This window comes from Capsicum annuum, chromosome 5 (genome assembly GCF_002878395.1).
Source record: "Capsicum annuum cultivar UCD-10X-F1 chromosome 5, UCD10Xv1.1, whole genome shotgun sequence".
Taxonomy (NCBI): Eukaryota; Viridiplantae; Streptophyta; class Magnoliopsida; order Solanales; family Solanaceae; genus Capsicum; species Capsicum annuum.
In genome coordinates, this window is record NC_061115.1 from 216,412,722 (window position 1) to 216,436,258 (window position 23,537).

The 23,537-nt window shown below is 37.7% G+C and overlaps 1 protein-coding gene across 1 annotated transcript in view; it reads left to right on the forward strand.

The window, feature by feature from the left end:
* LOC107877111 (protein ACCELERATED CELL DEATH 6-like) overlaps positions 1-23,537 on the forward strand; it is a 47,794-nt gene that overhangs the window by 13,900 nt on the left and 10,357 nt on the right. The window lies entirely within an intron of this gene.

The following is a 23,537-nucleotide window of genomic DNA, read 5'->3' on the forward strand; positions in this document are numbered from 1 at the left end:
GAAATATTGATATACTAGTTCAAGGACTATGTCAAGCGAAAGAACGATTTGCGTGCACTCACAAATCTTCAGATTTTGTCCATTCTTGATGTGCCATTGAAACATCAAGTAAAACTGTAATTCTATTTCTTGCTCTACCTTCGCCTGAATTTATTTTAGATGACATCATTGTCTCCTAAGCTATGAACAGATAGTTACTGTATTAAATTTTTCGACTGACTCAATATAAACTACACTACTGATGAAAATAGGAGAAATTGGTGGAGGATTTGTGTATCATTGGCCGATTTGGAAAACGTGACTTTGAAGTAAAGCGGAAGTACGAGTACATGCACAATCCAAATGATGAAACGGGAACAGGAGTCAAAATGCAACTTAATGATGAAACGGGAACAGGAGTCAAAATGCAACTGAGGGAAGATGATCATGATAAAGCTAATAAGGCATCTCAAACAGTTGAAAGTATTATGAAGATAGCTCAAATCCATATTGTAGTGGCCACTTTGAGAATGATAGTCACTTTCACCGCTGGCATCACATTGCCAGGAGGTTTTGAGAGCGACCCCAATAGCCATAATCAAGGGATGGTGATTCTAACAAGGAAAACAGCATTTCGTGCATTTGTTGTTTCCAATGCCATTGCCCTCACATGCTCAGCTGTTGCCATATTCATCTACTTCCTCATGGCAGATGAAAGTAGAGGTCCCCCACATTTGGAAATTGTAAATAAGCTTTATGATCTCGCAGCTATTTTTCAGTGCTTGTCAATGTTTGCAGTTGTAATTGCATTCGCAACTGGTATGTTTGCTACTTTATCACATTCACTCGGTCTTGCCGTTACTGTCCATAGGCTGCCTCTCTCTTTTATTGTACTTCTTTATTTTTATTTACATAGGAAGGCTATATGCCTATATATGATGTTTTTTAGTGTTAGAAGAATAATATAAGTGACTGGAGAGACATGTTATTTTAGTTATACATCCTTTATCACATGATATAACTATCTATGTAAGATCGTTTTCTTCTATTCAAATTATAAGCGGTCTCTGGAGATCAGTTTTCGTCACTGACAGTGCTATAGAACCAATGTACCTTCACTAAATAATTCATGGTACAACAACAACAATATACCCAGTTAAAATTCCACAAGTGGAATTTGGGGAGGATAGGGTATATGCAGATATTACCCCTACATTGGGAGGAAAAGAGGTTTCCGAATTTCGATAGACCTTCAGCTCAAGGAAAAACTGTTAAAGATTACCAACACATATGGATGAAGTGGAAGCAGCTGATACTAGCACTATAGTTACTGGTTATTGCTTAAGTCTGTTGCATTGTCCAATAGTGAAGTAGTTAATTAGCTGCAAGGAGTCGTTAGTTAGTTATAACTAATTACCAGCTAGGACACTACAAGTTGAGAAGCTTCCAGATGCTTCTAGATACTTTGTATAAACTCTATAAATAAGACACTAAGTCAGCTAGGAAATAAAACTGTAACTTCCAATTCTCACCATTACATCAATAAACACTTTGATCTTCTTCTTCTTTCTCTTGTGAGCTATTCCAGCTATGAAGTAGTGTGAGTACCCACATTATGTAGCAGATTTTATCATGGTATCAGAGCTAGGTTTATTGTAGCCGCAATGCTGATTGAGATACAGCTTCAACAGAGTTTAGATCTTTGAGTTTCTATCTACAGAGCAAGTTGAGGAAAGCTTTATTGGTTAGATATCTCTGTTTAATTACAACTGTTTCTTAGATATCTCTGTTTTGAGCTGTTTCTTCGATTTCCTAGATCAATTGTGTCAATTGTTAAAAGTGAGCAATAGATCAGTCTGAAATTCTATAAATTTGTTGGTTAAAATGGCACCTAAAATAAATTCTAGTGATCCACTGTATATTGGACCTTCAGAAGTGTCTGGTGCAACTTTAATCCTAGTCAAGTTAACTGGTTCAGAGAATCATGGTGTTTGGAGTTGTTCAATGAGAATAGCATTGTTAGGAAAACGAAAATTTGGTTTTGTAATTGGAGCTTGTAGCAAGAGCAATTATAGAGAAGAATAGCATGAGCAGTGGGAAACCTGCAATGCAATTGTGCTTTCATGGCTGATGAGCTCTGTCAGTGCAGAGTTATTAACTGGAATTGTATATGCAACTAGTGCATTTGACGTATGGGAGGATTTGAAGGAGAGGTTTGACAAGGTCAATCGAATGAGGTTGTATCAGCTACATAGAGAGATCAGTACTTTGTACCAAGCAGTGGCGGATTCATCCGAACTCCCTTCTTCAAAAAATTATACTATTTTTACATGGTAAATTTTATTTTTATGTATAAATAGTAGAGACTGAACCCCCTTCGACTAAACCCCCTCACTGAAAATCCTGGATCCGCCCCTGGTCCCAAGGAATAAATTCTGTGGCAGCTTACTTCACAAAGCTGAAAAATTTATGGAATGAGTATGATGCTATGATTTCTACTCCATCATGTACTTGCCCAAAATCAAAGGAATATGTAGATCATGTGTCTTCTTTCATGTCTCAAGATCGTGCTCTAGTAAGTTTCTCTAAGGAACCCATGTAGATTCATATCATGCACTCCTCATGTTCACTTTACCTTACTTTCAAGGTAACAGAAACAGAGAAGTTCAAAGTCCTAAAGATAGGGCTTTCTCAGACAGTCCCTACTGTCAGTAATGGGATTAGCCACAGACTCAAACAGTAGCCCATCAGTTCATTATTGTTCCAAGGTCGTACAAATTTTATTCATGATCCTGATAACTCATTCTTGAACTCAGAAGTTTAGCAGTAGTAGAGTTGGGATAGTATTATTCTATTTGATCAGATTATGTATTCATGGGGATTAGATCAGTAGGCTTGAACAGTATGAGCTAAAAATTTAAGTTTATTGACTCGAAATTAAGCATGAAGGTGTGAATGTGATATTAGCAGTATATGAGAAAACAGAATCAGATGTGATGTGTTTAGTAAGACAAGCAGGTGTTGAACAGAATGTAGGTGTGTGATAATAGATCAAGTGACCAAGTCAGTCCCTCAGACTTTAGTAGTAGAGCCAGTATTTATTGAAAGCAGTAAGCATAGACAATTCTTGACCCATTCTCATATCAGTGCAGATTTTTCACTTCAGCTATCACGAAACTAACTTAGGCATTGCATACCAGCTCTATGGTCGCGAACCATGCTCATGTATCTCTTTTTCCATAATCATGTATGAATTCAATTTCCAGCATAAGGAGTCCCTTTTACTTCGCAGTACGAATCATGTTCTATGAGCACAATCTACTTTTATGTACTTTCCACAAGATCATGTGAGCATTTAGTTCCCAACATAAGGGGTTCAGTTCCAGCTCCCTCAGTGTTACGAATCATGTCTCACAAATACAGAAATTTCAAACTCAGGTCATGAAGCTCATGACTCATGTACACAGATCATGCTTTACAGTATCCTCAGTTTTCATGACTCAAGCTATGCCCCTATAGATCAGATAAATTCATACCACGACCTGTATAACCTCAACTCAAACTTTTATGGTAAATCTATGTTCAGTTACGTTATGTTACTCAGTCAGTCCCTTTTCATATGCATAATACTTTATGGCCTCATCCCAACTACTCAGACTAAGTATAGTTCAGTTTTACAGATCTAGTATTCAATACCATTTATTCAGTTGATTAGATAAGCCAATATGTCTATCCATTTACCTTCAGCACGTACATGAATCTTTTCACTAGTATCAGCTGCAGTGTGTGAGGCTTAGTTACTGCTACTTAGGTGATGTTCACAAGTCTCAACTTATCTTACCAAATCCTAATCTGGTCATGATTTTCCAACTCAGTTGTCTTATACAGAACACACCAAGATTTCCTTGCAATCTAGAGCCACTAGAACTCTATAGAAAGAGTGTTAAAGAAAGGCTCTAGTCGACCATGATTTTTCAGCAGATGCAAGCTCAGTTCAGTTCATGTATCATGTTTCAGGCTCAGTTACGTCCTTATGTACCCGCTTATGCCTATTGAGTAATTAATCTCAGACTCATTGTTATTTCCAGTTCAACGTAACAGTCTTCCTTGAACTTACTCATTCACATGTTCAGATTTCAGTACCAAACTTGGAATTTAGTTCCATGCCCAGTTTTTAGTTCAAACCTTAGTATCTTTTACCATTGCATGTTCAATCGCATGTTCACAAGCTAGTTCAGTCATGTATTCACGCATCAATTATGCGTGATCATCTTATCCATACATTCAGTCATGTATTCATGTATCATCTCAGTCATATAACCATGCATCAAATATGCTTGGATTCAGCTTATCAGTTATGCATCAGATATGTATTCACATTTAAGAAACTCAGTTCATCAGAATACTCAATCCTTCATTCATAAACCAGTTACCCATGCATCAGATGTGCATGTAAAATATAATATGCTCAGTTTTTAGTCATGTTAGTCATGAAACCATGTCTCAGTAGTGAATGTCTTGTATGTACTCTAGTTTATCATTTTTCCAATCTTAGTCAGTCTCATTCGAGGACGAATGTTCCCAAGGGGGAGATATTATAATACCCCACAAAATTGCATGTCAAATTCAGTTCGTAAAGCTCCATGAAAGATCCCAAGACTTAGAAAATTTTGCTAAGTGTTCAAGATTCAACACTTAGTCTTATTTTAGACCTCCAAACTTTGGGGATTTATTTGGCGACCTTCCCGACGTCCGTTTTTCAATTTTCAAGTTGAGTTTCGATCGGGAAAGCTCATAGTTTATCACGGATGAGTTTTGGAATTTTTGGAGTAGTGTAAAGGCATGTTTGGGTGCCTAAAACAGAAGCCCTGGGCAATTAGCCCACCCAGTGCTTGCCCAGTTTTTTCAGCATTTCAGGACCAACTTCAAACGATCATAACTCCCAATATATAATGAAATGTGAGAGCTTATATATATCAATAGAAAGATCTTTGAGTCTTCTTTCCAATGAAATTATTTTCATCTCATTTGGACATCTAAATAAAAATTTATGATCAATTTATTTCAGCCTATGAGACAGTCAATTAGGGACAAATTTGACCTTAATTTTTCCTTAGGGGTATTTTGGTCATCTTCCACCCCTATATATACCCCAAAACACGGGATTTTTGCTCAATTACAGAAAAATATACTCTTCTCTCTCAAAAACCTCTCAAGAACAAGGCTAGGGTTTCAATAGGGAATCCAAATTCAAGACTCAAATCCAAGAATCTCTCCGTCAATCTTCCAAAAATCAAGAACTAAGGTATGCGTTGTGTTGATTTATGGATCCCTTTCATCCATAAAGCTCAAAAACCCTATTTTTCATTATAAAGTATGATTTCTATATTGTTTGGTGTTGATGATCATATTGTTGACATTGGGTGATTCCCAAGATGGAATCTTTATATGTTTTTATGAATTCATGATATCATATAAGTTGGAAACATGTAAATTTGGTTGTTCATGATGTATAATTTGATGATTTCACCTATTCTTAAGATGTGCATATAAGGTGTTTGATAAAAAGCCTAGGAAACTAGAAATCATGCAATATAGCTAAATTGTGACTAAGTGAAGGATTCATGATATGCCCTTACGTTCCAATGACATCTATGTTGATAATGTGCCTTGTAAATGTTATTGGAATACTCATGAACTATTATTATGAGATTATGCTATGTTTACTTGCAAATCCTACTTATGAACATGATGTATGATAACCATGCAATCCACATGAACTTCCATGTTATTGGTATGTGTTGCCAATATGATTATGCAATGAACATGATATTAAGATTGTGCAAGTACTTCCATGTGATATGAAATCCTTTCCATGTAATACATTGTTGATAACCATGCTTAGTATGAGATCCCTACTTATGATATTATAAATTATGGACTCTACTCTTATGATCAAGTCAGTCATATATGTCAGTTTCCTTTCATTGAGCCCTGGGGGTACTTGTACCCGAAAAATATAGCTGTGTACCTAGGGCCATGTCATGTTTTCATGATAGTCTCAGTCAAGCCATGTTCAGTAGACTTCAGTCAGTCTCATGACTCAGGAAATCTCATGTAAAGGTAGTATCAGTTCAGTTTTACTCAGTACTCAGTAATCTACGTAATCTCAGTAATATTCCCTCAGTCTATGGAATTCAGTAAATCTCAGTATCAGTATAATTTAGTTCAGTATTCAGTTCAAAAATCATTAAACTCAATCAGCTAATAGAACTCAGTAGTATTTAGTCAGTTAACAGAATTCAGTAGTGTTTCGCTAGTCATCGAAACTCTATAAACTCAGTCCATGTTCAGTTCAGTTAAACAGAACATCAGTAACAGTTCAGTTAAATCTAGTATAAAATAGGAAATCAGTTCAGTATAATCAGTTCATTGTCATTCAGTTGGGAGTAGGATTCAGCACCGAGCTAACCCAAGGATGGGAACTCACCTGCCAGTAGAGGGTGTGATTCTTAGAAGCAGTCCTTACGTTCCAGAACTATGTAGCCAGCATAGGTTGAGACATCAATACCTGTCAGTTGAGGGTAGATGAGGTGGCTTATCCTGTCAGATGAGGGTTCCCACCATTCTCATTAGAGTACCTGCCAAATGAGGGTCACTCACAGCTTGTCCTTAACAGTGGTGCGGTATTGACACCCTTCCAATCAGGGCAGAGATTGGACCCCAGCTTAGCTATTATAGTATATTTGGGGCATATCGGTTAGATAACTACTTCCCACAGTTTCAGTATCAGTCTCAGTAAAAGAACTCAGATAGTTCTTCAGGATATCAGGACTGTCAGATACAGTTAACTCAGATACAGTACGAAACTCAGCTAGTTCCATCAAATTTAAGATTGTCAGATATAGTCATTCATGCTATCAGTTATCAGAACTAATGTTATCAATATATCAGTTATCAGAATTCAGTTGTCATTCATGATATATTATCAGTAAATACATGTCATCAGTATTCATACTCAGTAGTCATGTTATCACGAGCTCAGTTTTAGGACTGTTATATACGGTTAGTCAAATCAATTCTTCATAATTAGAACTATCAGAAATAATCATTCCTTTATCAATAATATAGTATCAGTCTCCCAATATTCAGTAATACAGTATCAGTTCCTTACTTATTAGTGAATTACATATCAATATCAGTAAACTCAATCATTTAGTATCTCAATATCAGTGAACTCAGTCATTCAGTATCTCAGCATCAATAAACTCATGTTGTCAGTATTCAGACTCAGTAGTCAGTATCACCACAAGTTTAGTTGCAGTTGCGTATGTATGTATGTGTTCTCACGTTCATATCAGTCAGCATTGTTTATGCATATAAAACCCTTTGTATTTAGCCTACTTCACTCGTATACTCAGTGCATTTAGTTGTACTGACGCATTCGTGCTATGGTATTTTATTTGACGCCATAGGTACAGAGGCATGAGTTTCAAAATAGCAGTAGCATTGCAGATTTCAGCAGTCAGTGCTCCTCTTCATTCAAGGACAATATTATTATTACTTTATTACAGTATTTTAGATTAGTTTTTCAGTTCATGGAGTTAGTTGGAGACATATTCCTTTAACTCCTTATTCAGTTCAGTTAGGCTTTTGGACTAGATGTCAGATTAGATGTTCAGACTTCAGTATTTATGTTTTTTTTTTGATATTATTATACCATATTTTTCAGATATGTATCAGTATTGAACCTTATGGCCTTACAGTTCATGTTTCCACATATTTTATGAGACATTATGCAGTTTATAGGTACAGATATCAGTCATGGGTTAGCTTGTGGTCCTTCGAGGTCATAAGCACTATGTAGCATTTTGGTTCAAAAAATTGGGCGTTATAAGTATACTCTTGAACACTCATCTTACCCTGCTTAAGGGTCATGAACTCCTCTACTTTAGCTTCTCTCAACTCCAGAGGAAAGAATCGGTCAAGAAAATCTTCCACGAACTCGTCCCAAACTTTGGGCTCCACACTGTCATCCTTTGCATCTTCCCACTCGTTGTACCATTGGTTCGCTACATCCTTTAGCAGGTATAATGCTAGCTCAATACCTTTCACCTGATCAACATGCATTACTTTGAAAATCTTCTCCATTTTATCTACAAACTCCTGTAGTTCCTCTTCTACCTTAGTGCCAGAGAACTTGGGCGGATTCATTCTCATGTACTGGCCCACTCTAATAACTTTAGAAGTAATAGACACAGACCCAATATCCTCTGACCTCTAATTTTGTGCGACTACCAGTTGTGCCAGCATGTGATTAGACTGTTTGAATTTAGCATTAGACACCTCTCCTTCACGAGGCTGAGTATGATTAGCCCCCATTCGGAGAGCTCTAGAGGAATGGTCGATACAGGGGGTACTTCCGGAGTAGGAACAGTTCTAGGGTATAAGCTCTATTACTGGTCCGCATCCCATGGGTGGGAAGAACTTCATCATCCTGAGCATTAACGTTGGTGCGATGAGGAGCCATAGCTGGTTTTCTAAAAAATAAGAGGTCATTGATTAGGGGACAGATTAGACTCTGAAGCATGAACTAAATCACAAAGAAGAGAAACACTCCAAAACGCCTAGTAGCCTCTTGCTTATAAGTGTGGCACGCTACACACCTATAAACAAAACTCTACCCGACGCGATTTCACAGACACTCTGGGACCATGAACCATGCTTTGGTACCAAGTGTGTCATGACCCAAACTAAGTCCTGTCCATGATGGACATACCGAACCATGAAGGCTGGAACACCCTTCTCAATCTGGTAATCATGCACAACATTCATATAAATAAAGAAAATGTGGAAACATAATCTGCTATGGAAACATGGTGATTTCTGAATTCAACATAAGCATGGAAACTGTAATTCAACTATATCTAAATAACATCTAACTCAGTCTGCGAAATCGCTACTACATAAAAATTTGAAAACTGTCTGAAACTGGGACAAGGCCTCCAGTAGACCAAAATTTAACTTAGTGATATAATCTAAAAAGACAAGCCTTCTGGAATTGAGAAGGCTCACCACTGCATAATCTGATCAACTGTCTGAATTATCTACTACTTATCTGGACCCCTAGACAGAGCCTCAGAACCTGGGAGGAGGGGGTCAATACAATTGTACTGGTACGCAGAGCAAATCCAAAATAATAATTTATATTCAACATATATGAGAGCAATGTAAAATAATTTCACTAACGTATAATATAGTAAGAATTCATATGGTTATTTTAAAAGATTCTATAAAAAATCATCACAACTCTGAGAAATCTGTGTTACTTCTGCGTTAGGTGGTATACCCTACAATTTTGAAAATTCCATGGGCTATGTGGAAACTACCATTAAATCGGCAGCGAAGCCCCCAACCCAAGTGTGCCGCATGAGTCGGAGTCTCTAAAATTTACTACGCCACACGATCATCGCCAGCGTACAATAATAATCTACCCGTATCGGCAAATACGGTTTCAGGCTAAGAGTTTCTTGAACTCATGCCTTATTTGGGTAACCACCTAACCCTCTTTAAGCCCCTTTTTAAAACTCTATCAAAACATGCAGTCTCTGAAAACATACTCTGAAAACATGCTCTGAAAACATACTCTGAAAACATACTCTGAAAACATAATCTGTTATGGCATAATTACATATGGTATCGTCATACCATTGACTTGGAAGTCACATCTCTGAGCCATTATTAGTCTATCATAAATCTCTGTTTTCAAAACACAAGTTTTGGGACCACTATTTCAATAATACAACTCAAAGAAACTCTTTCTCGACCTCATGTAAACACATGCAAGGAACTCATCTTTTTCAAGCATTTCAATAGTACAAGGTGGTCATGTCAAAGTTCTCAATTCACATGCAACTCTTTCTCTTAAATAGAAGAACATATTTATACCAAGAACACCCTCTCAACAATTTCAAATCATGCTAAAATGCTATAATATTGCAAAAACATATTTCAAATCACAAAACCATAATTTTTAATTCAATACATGAGAGGGAGTTCATAATTTATGCTCTCAATGATCTTAATCTCAAATTCTTTACATATACGTATACATATAAATCAATTTAGGGGATAGGACCACAAGGTCAAAACAATAGTAACATTAAAACATTCAGAGTACGTAATTTAGAACATAGATTCCAAAACCCCTTTGAAATTCATGCATAAGAATCTTAAAATCATGCTCTAATGGTGTTAAGACCATGTAGTGGTCCCGATACGTAGTAGATAATTCAAACAACAGATCAGATTGTGCAGTGGTGAGCCTTCTCTATTCCAAAAGGCCTATCCTTTCAGATTATTTCATCTATTATAGTTTTGGTCTACTGGCGGCCTTGTCCCACTTTGTAGATAGATGTCAGATTTTCATGTAGTAGAGATTTTGCAGACTATTCTAGATGTTAATGATTTTCGGATTTCATTCCTTATTGTTAAACTTAATCCAGAGTATGACCATGTTTCTATTAGATCGTAAATTTCACATTTTCTTTTATTATATGAATGTTGTACATGACTATCAGATAGAGTAGGACGTCCAGGCCTTCATGGTTTGGGATGTCTGTCATGGCGAGGCCCTAGTTTAGGTCGTTACAATAAGCTATTAAATCACTGCCCTGATTGTTGCGATATTCTTGACATCAACAATCAAACTTCTATTTATGTTGTCGTATTGAATAGTCTGATTCTTAGTAGACTCTCATATGTGCGACAACCTTGTTGATGAGCCAAATAGTGACGGAAACACTCCTCTCTATTTTCTTGCTACCTCTGGAGATGTCAAAATGCCTGAATTAGTACACTATCCTAGAGCAAAGAAGATGTCATTTAACAAAAAAAACCAGACCCCACTTGATATAGCATTGTTATGCGCAGCGACAACAAAGAAGGTAAGCAGTCACACATTTGTTTTTCAAATACTGGTGAAATATTGATATAATAGTTCAAGCATTATGTCAAGTGAAAGAATAGTTTGTTGTAACACCCCGCATTTTGGGCTAGAACGTAAACCGTTATTCCTTCACATAGATATTGCAAAATTCATGAATCCTATGCAAATTTAGTGTGTAATGAATTATGTAGTGGGTGAATCTATTTGAGCATTAATTGAGATCATAGAAGTACCTAAACTCAAAGACGGGTTGAAAGCTTTCCTATCGTTCAAGTTTTAGTGAACGTTGAAACTTGGGTCAACTTCAATCAATCATTACTCATTATATATGGCGAACTGGGTGTCCTATTATATATAAAATGAAAGGTCTTTGAATTAGCTTTCCAACGATACCAATTTCGCAAAAATTCGATAATCGAGCAAAATGTTATGAGATTTTCTGTGTGAGGAAGTAAGCCGACACGATAGAGACGTGATGCATCGAGATCGCATCGTGACACTATTTCAGATGCGAATTTAGTTTTTTTATGGGTCTAGGGGCATTTTGGTCATTCCCCGTCACCCTAATCCATCTATAACATATAATTTCCGTCCCTAGAAGCATAAAAATTGCTCTTTTACTCAATTTTCTCTCAAGAACACCTTAGGTTTCAAACTAATAACCCAGATTACTTAAGATTCAACTATGAGTTTCTGAAATTGATTTGAGATTTGGAATCCCTAGATCGTAGGCTTCAAGAAACATCTGTTAATTGTTGAAATAGAGGTACGTGGGGTTTATTCTAAAAACTACATGGGCTTTAAACTTTTAGAGCATAATTTTAAGGTTTTGATGCATGTATTTTATGGGGGTTTTGAGAACTATATTCTTGATTATGTATTTTGAAAGTTTCAATGTTGTTATTGTTTTGACCTTGTGGTCCTATCCCCTAAATTGATTTACATGTGTATGTATATGTATGAAATTCGAGATTTAAGATTGTTTGAGAGCATAAATTATGAACTCCCTCTCGTGTATCAAATTAAAGATTATGGTTTTATGATTTGAAAGTTTTTTCACAATATTATTGCATTTGATCATGAATTGAAATTGTTGAGAGGGTGGTTCTTGATATATACATGTTCTTGTGTTTATAAGAAAGAATTGCATATGAATTGAGAACTTTGGCATGACCACCTTGAACTGTACTATTGAGATGCTTGACAAAGATGAATTCCTTGCATGTGTTTTACATCAGGTTTGAGAAAGAGTTTCTTGAATTGAATTATTAAAATGGTGGATCCAAAACTTGTGTTTTGAAAATAGAGATTTATGACAAACTAATTATGGCTCAGAGATGTGACTTGCAAGTCAATGGTATGATGATACCATATGTATTTATTCCATAACAGATTATGTTTTCAGAGCATGTTTTCAGAGTATGTTTTCAGAGCATGTTTTCAGAGACTGCATGTTTTGATAGAGTTTTAAAAAGGAGCTTAAAAAGGGTTAGGTGGTTACCCGAAGAAGGCGCAAGTTCAAGCAACTCTCAGCCTGAAACCGTATTTGCCGATATGGGTAGATTATTATTGTACGCTGGCGACAGCCGTGTGGCGTAGTAGAGTCAGAGACTCCGACCCTTGCAGTACACTTGGGTTGGGGGATTCATTGTCGAGTAAATGACATTTTTCATATAGCCCATGGAATTTTTTTCAGAGTTATAGGGTATACCACATAACGCAGATGTAATACAGATTTCTCAGAGTCATGATGCTTTTCACAGAGTCTTTTAAAATGCCCATGTGATTTCTTACTGTATGACATGTTTATGAACTATTTAAACTGCTCTCATATATGTTGATTATAAATAATTATTTTGGATTTGCTCTGCATACCAGTACATCTGTATTGACCCCCCCTTCCCTCTAGGTTCTGAGTTTCAGTCTAGGAGTCCAGATAAGCAGTAGATAATTCCAACAGGTGATTAGATTGTGCAGTGGTGAGCCTTCTCTATTCCAGAAGGCCTATCTTTTTAGATTATGACACTTATTTTAGTTTTGGTCTACTGGGGGCCTTGTCCCAGCTTTAGACCGTTGTCAGATTTTCATGTAGTAGAGGTTTTGCAGACTGAGTCAGATGGTGTTTAGATATTGTTGGAGTTTTCCTTCATTGTTAAACTAATTTCAAAGTATGACCATGTTTCCGTATTCGATGTATAATTCCCCATTTTTTTTAATATGAAAGTTGTGCAAGATTACTAGATAGAGAAGGGCATTCTGGGCCTCCCTGGTTTGGGATGTCCATTATAGCTAGGCTCTAGTTCGGGTCATGAAAAATTTGGTATCAGAGCACGGTTCATGGTCCCAGGGTATCTGCGAAATCAAGTCGGGTAGAGTCTTGTTTATGGGTGTGTAGCACGCCATACTTATAAGCAGGAGGCTACAAGGCATTTAGGAATGTCTCTCTTTCTTCATGTTCTAGTTCATGCAATAGAGTCAGAATGTTCCTCTTTCATACTCTAATTCGTGCTATGGTGTCTCCCATACAAAAGTAATAGTCATCCCAATTCTTTTCCTTACTATAGCATTCTCAGATAATGCTCTCAGATTTATTAACAGAAATTTCAGAATTCACACAAAGGGCTTGAGAGGAGCTCCCTGATGTGTCATAATTCCCCCAAGTTTAAAATTGTGTCCTCGTTCTTAAGAGGCATTCAGTTAAGACAAGAGTAAGATGTGTATTATTGGGTCATTGAATATTGTGTGTTAAGTTTCTATCTCTTGTAATCTTGATATCACTGTGTTATTGAAAACAAAATGTCTAGTGAAGCCGTGTGGGGATCTTTCGATTCACTAGCATAGTTGCTTTGTTATTCGTTTCATTTTCTGCTTCAAAACACAAAAATTAAAGTCTAGTGAAGCCATGTGAGGCCTATTTCGATTTACTAGCAACTTGTTGTTCTTCTTGTTGTTCTTGTGTTGGCTGGAACTGGGGGTTTAGAGGCATAATGGCAAGAAAAATGGTAAGGGTAATTTATTGAATATATGTATAGCCGAATCTTATTGCATGAGATTGAGTTGGTAATGACGGTGAATTGTTGTTTGCTTGAAGAATGAAAATGGCTAGATTAGCCAGTAAGTTATAATTATAGACTCATGGTTGTTTGTGGAATTTGAAGGTACTCTAAGTGTGCGCTTGAGTAAGTAAGTATGATGTGAGGAATCTGTATAAGTAGATAAGATTGTATGGGATATGATATAAGATTAAGGTTGACCATGTTTATTATGTGACTTTACCCTTGATCTTCTTTTACTTAATAGAAGTAAACTAGTACTTAATGTTAGAAGGTATGCAGTGAATTTTGAGCTATAATAGTGATGTCATGGAGGTGATATGTGTACATGAGGACTAGTGTTAAAATGATGAATTGTGGTTGAATTATTAAGTGGTTAAGAACATGGGCATATGGGGATAAGTTGAACCCCAGGTAGCAGGTTGTTAGATAAAGTTTTATGCGTATAAGTATTTGGTTTACCTAGTCTGTTTTTTTTTTTGAAATTTGTAGTATGGAGGCGTTTGAGGAATACTCAGGGGGTTTTTGTATGGTTTTCATTATAGTTGAATTCAGGAAATATAGGTAAGAAATATGTGCCTTCGGTATAGTTTTACAGATTTTGTTAAGTTGTTGATTATGTAATTTGAGTTGTAATGATAGTATCCTAAGGAAATTAAAGATGTAGTGTTAAGTGTTTAGAAGTGTGGATGTCTATGCACACGAAAATATTAGTCGTAAGTTGATGACTCTGTGAGTTAGGAGAAATTACGATTAGTGTCCCTTAAGGGGATGTCCTAGAAAATAATATAGTGCCTTTGTATTAGGGATTAATGAGAGAAGTTTGAATTCATGTATATACTGATACCCCCTTTAGAGATAATTAAGGAGTGTGGAAGTTTGCACTCATGAGAGCGAGAGTTGTAGAGTGTGGGCTATCGAGGCTAGCTAGTGTTAATAGTAGCATTTACAGAAAAGCAAGACCTTCAAACAATTGAAAATCCCTAGCGGAGTGTGTCACATTCAAGCTTATCCCTTTAGTGGACGTTTTAGGTGTCACATTCAAGCTTATCCCTTTAGCTAACTTGCGGTTATCCGGACTGTTTGAAAATCGTCTTTTGATTAACTTTGAAAAAATTTATTTTTTGAAAAGAAAAGCGATTTTAGGAATATTTTGGTGTTTATGCAAAACCAGTTTTTTAGCTACTTGACTAAGGATTTTACTAGGTTCGCAAAACACACATAAAATAAGTAAGCAAATAGAAAAAAGGGAAAGGGGAGAAGTAGTGATTTAGGTTTTTAAGCTCAAACCGTCGACCCTGTCCTAATCTAGTTGGGTTTTTGACCCATCTTTCACCTGTTCTAATTCTATGTTTTCGAGCCCTTTTCGGCTCGAGTCTCGCTCCACCTGTATTAAATTTAAAACTTTGTCTTTGAGGCCCAAATAAATAAATAAATAAATAAGTCACTAAATAAACAAAAATATAAATAAGTAAATAAATAAATAATGGATAAATAAATCAATAAAGAAGAAATAACGAGATTTTCAAGTCCCCTTTGCTACTTCAAAGATGGAACTTTAACCCATTCTTCTTTCGATTCCTCGTATCCATACGCCACGTATCCGGTTTTCAAAGTTTTCTAAAGGATGGGCCTTAATGGCCCGTTGCGTAATGCAAGGAAAAGAGCCCAATTGGACTCCCGAGCGAGTTCATGCAAAGAAAAGAATAAAGGGATTAATGCCCATTCGAAACAAACATACCTCAAAATAAAAGACACATCAAGGACCAAATTTTGCATGATAATGATGCACATACACATTTACATATGATAAAAATGAGAACCGACAAATGAAAAACAAAACAAGGACATGCATTTCCATGATTTATGCCTTATGTTTGGGCTAAACATGAATAAGGATAAAAGGAAAAGACTATTCACAGAATTAGTGCAAGAACAAATGACATAAGATTTCGAAAGTAAAGAGACGATGCAAATATGATTACAAGAAAACAAGTCTTTTATCACAACATAAGCATTAACCCACGTAAACAAGAAGAAAGTAGAGGCTAACTCTAAAGAAATGGAATTATCAAAGAGAGCTACAGATCAAGCCTTTGTGCATATATAATAGTCCAAGTAGAATAAGAGAATTGGAAAGAAAATTTAGCTTTTCAAGGCGGAACATAGTTCAAGAAATCATGTTATGCCGGGTTCACACACCTGGATGACTTTGTTTAGAAATAAAGGTTTAAACTTGAATGTGACACGTAGAGAAACAAAATAAATCAAATTGAAGTGTGTAAAATCCTAAAATTAAAGAACAAAGGTAAAAATACACAACCGACTAATGAGACTTGCTTAGTCCGTCCTTTTTTCTTTGGCGGTTTCATAAGAAAACTTTCACTCACCAATAGGGTCACAACCTTCAAAACATTCTCATAGGTTCTAAAAAAAAGCACTTTGAGACAACCAACATAGTTACAACGTATAATTTCTAAGGGGAAAGTCAGCAAATTTCAGTAAGTCAAACTACATCAAAAAGCAGATTCAACATTTTTGAGCAAATGATCAAGATCTTTACTGAAGGATGGACAAAACTGAATGGAAAGATAAAACCAGAAGAAGACAATATATAGAAACCAAAACAATCAGTCGAGCCTAAATTTAACATAATTTACAGATAACACAGAATGAGATTGAAACGAGAATCATCATTGCAACAAAACCTACGACCTTCAATGCCTCTACAACAAACAATTCCAAACATACAAAAGGGAAAAATAAAACAATTTTGGATGAAGGTATACTCAGGAAAAGTAACATTCAAACATAACTTTTCTTTTTCTTAGAAATAAATACAGAATCAGAACTTTGAGGAAAAAGGGCAAACAATTAAAGCAACGATATTACCAACAAATCTAGGGCCATCATAGCCATCTACAGCGAACAATCCTGCCTTATTCACGATTACGACCAACAACTATGGCTACGAAGAAAGAGATGAAAGCAGAAAATGATGAACTAAAAGGGACGAGAGTATATTCACCTCTTTCGGGGCAGCAAAATAGTACTACGAGCTAACTTCGTACTTCCACCACCATCGGAAAACTCAATACCATCATGAACACTCAACTAGCTAACTATTTCTCCCTGTTCTTTCTTGTTTTTCCTTCTCAAAGAAATGTTCTGCTGTCCTAAAAGAACTTTTCCCTCTAGGTTTTTGAGACAATGCTAAGTGTGTATCAAGAGATTCCAACCAACACAAGAACAACAAGATGAACAAAAAAGTGCTAGTGAATCGAAAATGGCCACACACGGCTTCACTAGGCTTGCAACACTTGTTTGAACTAGAAAAGTGAGTTTAACAACAAGAACAACAAAGAAAATATTATTAGTGAATCGAAAGAGCCCCACACGGCTTCACTAGACTTTTATATTCAACAACACAATGTTAACAAGATTTACAAAGAAAGAGATAGAAACTTGACACACAATATTCATTAATCTAAGAACGCTAACAAGAGAAAGGACCCTAAGACTAATAAATATCAATACCAAGTTCTTACTTGGACCAAAAAGAACCTAGTTTCTAGCCAAGATACAACACTAGTATCACTCTACTAGTGAGAATTTGGTTTTGGCCTGTCCAAATGATGAGAAAGAGAAGTAAAAAATTTACAAGTCTTTGTTTCTTGAATAATAGAAATGAACTAAAGCAAGACTAGCCCTATTACATGGCTTATATAGTCTCTTAGAAAGGAGGGACAAAGACCAAATTACCTTGGCATTTAAATGGGTGGGTTTGGGGTGTCTTGGTGGGCCTCTTTAAAGTTTATTAAATATAGGCCCTTAGATGGGCTCACCAGGGCCTCACACATAGCCAAGAATGTGAACAAGGATTGGAGTCGTTGCAACTCACGTGCTTGGCTTTGTGTGAAAGGTCTTGATCTAGGAATTCCCATATCATCCTCTCCATCTTGAAGGGAATTTGTCCTCAAATTCGGATCATTGCTATTCTCCACCATTTCCACCCGAGAGAGATCACACACGTTGAAAGTGTTATGCACTTGATATTCCGGGGGTAGATCAATCTTGTAGGCATTGTCGTTGATCCTTTCTAATACTTGGAATGGGCCATCACCCCGTGGCATCAACTTAGCATTCCTTTGAGACGGGAATCCATCCTTCCTTAGGTGCACCAACACCCAATATCCTTGTTCAAGAATGAGCTTTCTTCTTCCTTTGTTGGCTCGCCTCGCAACTTCTTGGTTTTTCTTCTCCAACCGCAACCTCACCTTCTCATGTAGCTTTTACATGGCCTTGGCCCGTTTGCTTCCATCTAAGCTTATCACAAGATCACTTGACAAAGGGGTTAAATCCAAAAGGGTGAGGTGGTTGATGCAGTATACACACTCAAAGGGTGTCATCCCCATGCTCGAGTGTATAACACGATTATAAGCAAACTCTATCAACGGTAAGTGCTTCTCCTAAGAAGTCATTTTTCCTTTAGCCATGGACCGTAGCATAGACCCTAAGGTCCTATTTACTACTTTCGTTTGGCCATCAGTTTGTGGGTGGCATGAAGTCGAAAACAACAACTTAGTACCGAGTCTACCTAACATGGACTTCCAAAAGTGGCTTAGAAATTTAGAATCCCAATCACTCACTATGGTCCTCGGAACACCATGAAGTTTTACAACATTATCAACAAACAAAGAGGCTACGCTAGGTGCATCATCACATTTAGAACAAGGAATAAAGTGAGCCATCTTAGAAAACTGATCCACCATGACAAAAATACTATCCCACCCCCTTCTAGTCCTCAGCAATCCCAACACGAAGTCCATTGATATGTCAAGCCAAGGACGCAAAGGGGTGGACAATGGGGTGTACAACCTGTGGGGTTGGAGCTGTGACTTGGCTCCTTTGCACTCAACACATTCGCCGCAAACCCGGGCCACTTCCTTGTGCATTCTAGGCCAATAAAATTGTTCTTCCAAAATTCTGAGGGTCTTTTCAACCCCAAAATAGCCCATTAGACTGCCATTGTGTGCTTTCTTCAAAAATAATTCTCTCCACGAACTTGAGGGAACACACAATCGTCTACCTTTAAACAAGTATCCATCAAATTTGGTATAGGGATAGGAACCCCTATCCGTAACCCACCTATCCCTTTCAAACTCTTCACTTTCCCTATAGATAGGAGCGAAGTGAGGGTCCTCGGGATATAAAGACTTGAGGCTTTCAAACCTCATCAACTTATATGACAAAGTAGACACAAGCACATGTTTTCGGGACAAAGCATCGGCAACCACATTGTCTTTAACCTTCTTGTATTGAATAACATAAGGGAAAGTTTCAAGAAATTCAATCCATTTGGCATGCCGCCGGTTAAGCTTGTCTTGTGCCTATAGATGCTTCAAGGATTTATGATCCATTCAAATCACGAATTCTTTAGGCCACAAATAATGTTTCCAAGTGGCCAAGGCTCTAATCAAGGAATAAAACTCTAAATCGTATGTAGAGTAGTTTAGAATTGCTCCTTTGAGCTTTTCGCTAAAGTAGGCAATAGGCTTCAATTCTTGCATTAAAACCACGCCTATGCCAACTTTGCTTGCATCACATTCCACCTCAAAAGTCTTGTCAAAATTCTACAGCTGTAGCAAAGGGGCCGAGATGAGCATAGCTTTCAAGTTCTCGAAGGCATTAGCTTGTTCGTCTCCCCACTTGAAAGGCCTTTCCTTTTTAATCACTTCGGTCAAGGGGACGGCAATGGTGCTAAATCCTTTGACAAAATGTCTATAAAAACTAGCCAACCCATGGAAGCTTCTCACTTTACCTACGGTTTTGGGAGTTGGCCAATTTTTAATGGCGTCAATCTTAGATTCATCCACTTTGAACCCTCTTGAGCTCACCACAAACCCAAGAAATACAACCTCATGGACAGCAAAAGAACACTTTTCTAGATTAGCATATAACTTCTCCTTTCGGAGGACATCACACACACATTGTAAATGCTTTACATGCTCATCTAAGGACTTACTATACACTAATACATCATCAAAATAAACAACAACAAACTTTCCGATAGATGGCTTCATCACATGATTCATTAGTCTCATGAAAGTACTTGAAGTGTTTGTTAGGCCGAATGGAATAACCATCCATTCATAGACACCGAATTTGGTCTTGAAGGCGGTTTTCCATTCATCACCCGGTTGCATACGAATTTGGTGATAGCCACTCCTCAAATCAATTTTAGAAAACAAAAATGAACCACTCAATTCATCAAGCATATCATCTAACCTAGGAATAGGGTGACAATATTTTACCGTTATCTTGTTGATGGCTCAACAATCAACGCACATACGCCAAGTCCCATGTTTCTTGGGAACTAGTAGCACCGAAACCGCACAAGGGCTCATACTCTCCTTGATATATCCTTTGTTGAGGAGTTCCTCAACTTGGCATTGCAATTCTTTGGTATCCATCGGGTTTCTCCTATAAGTCGGTTTGTTGGGCAGTTGTGAAGCCGGCACAAAATCTATTTGGTGCTCAATTCCCTGAAGTGGGGGCAGTACTTGCGGTAATTTCTTTGGGAAGACATTCTCGTAATCCTGTAAAACATGAGAAATAGGAGGAGAAATGGAAATGTTAGTGGCGTTAGTGTTAAAACAATGACCCAAGAGGAGCATCGGAGTGTCCTCTTCATGATCCACAAATAATTCTTTCCTCCTAGCCATCATCACCACACTTCTTTGCCCCTTAGAAATTAGGATCCCCTCGGTTTCCCCTACTCCCTCACTCTCGGGTTCCCTTTTTTCCCCTCACTCTCGACATTCTTTCCCTTTTCTCTCAATTCCCGCATCTTTTGGTATAATTCATTCACTTGGGAATGCAATAATAGATGAAGAGCGACCTTTCAGCCATCCTTCTCAAGTATATACCGATTGGACCTTTCATCATGTTTGGTCGACCTATCATATTGCCAAGGCCTTCCTAACAACAAGTGACAAGCTTGCATTGGTATCACATCACAAAGCACCTCGTCATGGTAGTTGGATATCTTAAAACATATCACACATTGCCTTGTGACCTTTAACTTGCCGCATTCATTCAACCATTGCAACTTGTAAGGACTAGTGTGAGGTATAGTCAGCAATTTTAAGAAGTTCACCATTCCAACACTAACCACATTCGCACAACTTCCACTATCTATTACCACAGTACACACACTTCCCTTCAAAAGACCTGTAGTAAGGAATATATTCTCCTATTGTATAGGGTTATCTATCGCCTTACTAATCATGGCACGCCTCACTACAAAGTTTGGAACCACGCACTCCCCTTCTTGCGGATAAGCATCCTCACAATCATCATCATCATGTAGCTCATTTTCGGATTTCTCTCCATCTTAAGGCTCGGCCTCATTCTCTTCTTTTTCAAGACCCACTTCCTTACCAAGGTAATACAATCTCCCTCCCCTTAGGATCAAATTGTGCCAGTTTGGACATTCATTGGCTTTATGTCCCCAACCTTGGCACTTGAAACATTGGAACTCTTTAGGATTAGGATACTTGTGAGCTTCTTATCGGGGAGGAAATTTATGGACTATTTTAGGCTCAGACAGACTTGTAGTGGCGGGTTTGTCCTTGTTTTTGGGCCAACTCGAAGATGGTTGAACCATATCTTTGCTCCTCGACCAACCCGAGGTTGATGGTCCCTTTTCCTTGAACGGCGACCTCTCGTTATGCTCCCTTTCAATCTCAAGAGTCGCTTGGAAAATCCCTTCAACGATATCAAACTTGTGAAGCATCAAATGAGTGGAGATCTCTTTTTTCAACCCACACGTAAACCGAATAATGTCATGGCCAATTTTTTCTCCCCGATGATCAAGCTTCAACATGAGTTGTTGAAACTCATCATAGTATGCCATAACACTTCGATTCCTTTGTCGCAAATTGTACAACCTAGCAAGAAACTCATGACGATAACTTTTGGGAAGATACCATTGCCTCATTAGGTACCTCAACCAAAACAATGGTGGTGGTTGTCCCTCTACCAACTCATTGCCGAACCGCTTTACGTATTCCCACCAAGTGTTAGCATAGCCTTCAAAATGAGCTATGGCATAACAACTCTTCTTTTTCTCTGAGATATCATTCACTTAAAACACTTTATCACACGCCGACTCCCAAGCAAGATACACCTTGGGGTCACTTTCACCCTTAAAGATAGGTAGGCTCAATTTGATGGTATTGATGCCTACGTCTCTCTCTAGGTGTTGGTTTCCCCTTTATCTATTTCCTCGGTATCTCCTTGGATCCACACGACCTTCTCTCATCTCTTCCTCCCTCATGTAGGCATTGTCAAAGGCTCCATACCCTTCATAATCCTCTCTATCATATTCCTCAAGGTGGACGGGATGATTTTGGACATTTGGAACTTGATTTGGAGGAATTAGATTTTGTGGAGGTGGTGGTCTTTGGTTTAGTGGAGCTTGCAAGGTGGGTTCAAATTTTGTGTAGGCATTTGACGTCCGAGTACCTATTGCATAACTTGAGACATTTGGGAATGGGTTGGTCTATTGGAGTCTCGGTTTAGAGGGTTATAAGTGGTTTGGCTTGTGGCATTTAGTGGAGCTAGTGAAGGATTTGGCAATTGTGGCCATGTTTCGGGAGTAAAGGTGGCGGAGGAATTTCTATCATGTCCACTTGACGAAACATGTCGAGGAGTAGAAGGACGAGAGTTCCTTTGACTCTCCACTTGTTCTAACCTCCCACTAAAAGTTGTCGCTTCTCCCCTTATGGCTCTCACTTTCGTACTCAACCTTTCAAGAGCTCGGGTCATAGCCTCAAGAGTGACCCTCATATTCTCCATTTCATTAGAATCCACGGTTTGAGACGTGGTTACCTCCATTATCAAGGTATCACCAACACAAGCAACAAACAAGTTAGTTTAAAATCCCTCTCCTCACTCACACTCTCTTGGTTCACTCACACTCAAGTTCCACAAGAGTTGTAGATTGGCTAGGAACCCGTGAATCCATAAGGTATGAGTATGCTCTTGCCCGGAATGGATTCTTGTTTGAAACTCAAAGAATTCTCATTGGACTAGAGCCAAGAGTTACAACGTATTCAAATGACAAAAGCACAGAAACAAACGTTGACACGAACACAAGGCTTCAAGTGACTAATTGACAAGCTAGTAGGAATGTACTAGTTTGTTAATTAGTTCTCAAGTCATTTAGAGGAAACTAGGAATCAATAATTAGAAACTAGAACATCCAAATTTCAGCTTAATTATCATGTGAACAGTAACTAGGGTGATGTGGCAGCATTTTAATGGCCACGGGTCCACATAAATAGTTCATCAACTTGAAGTCTTAGTCCCCTTAGATCTTTTGTAATGGATGACTTGTTATTGGGATGGAAAACATAAAGTGTTGTAACATTTTTCAAACCCCCTTTTTTTTTTCAAACTCAAAAGGTGATTTTTGACCTCACTAGTCCCACAAGACAAGGTTCCTTGTTTTAAGGAAAAGTGGTTGTCAAGTCTTGAAAAGGTGATGTTGG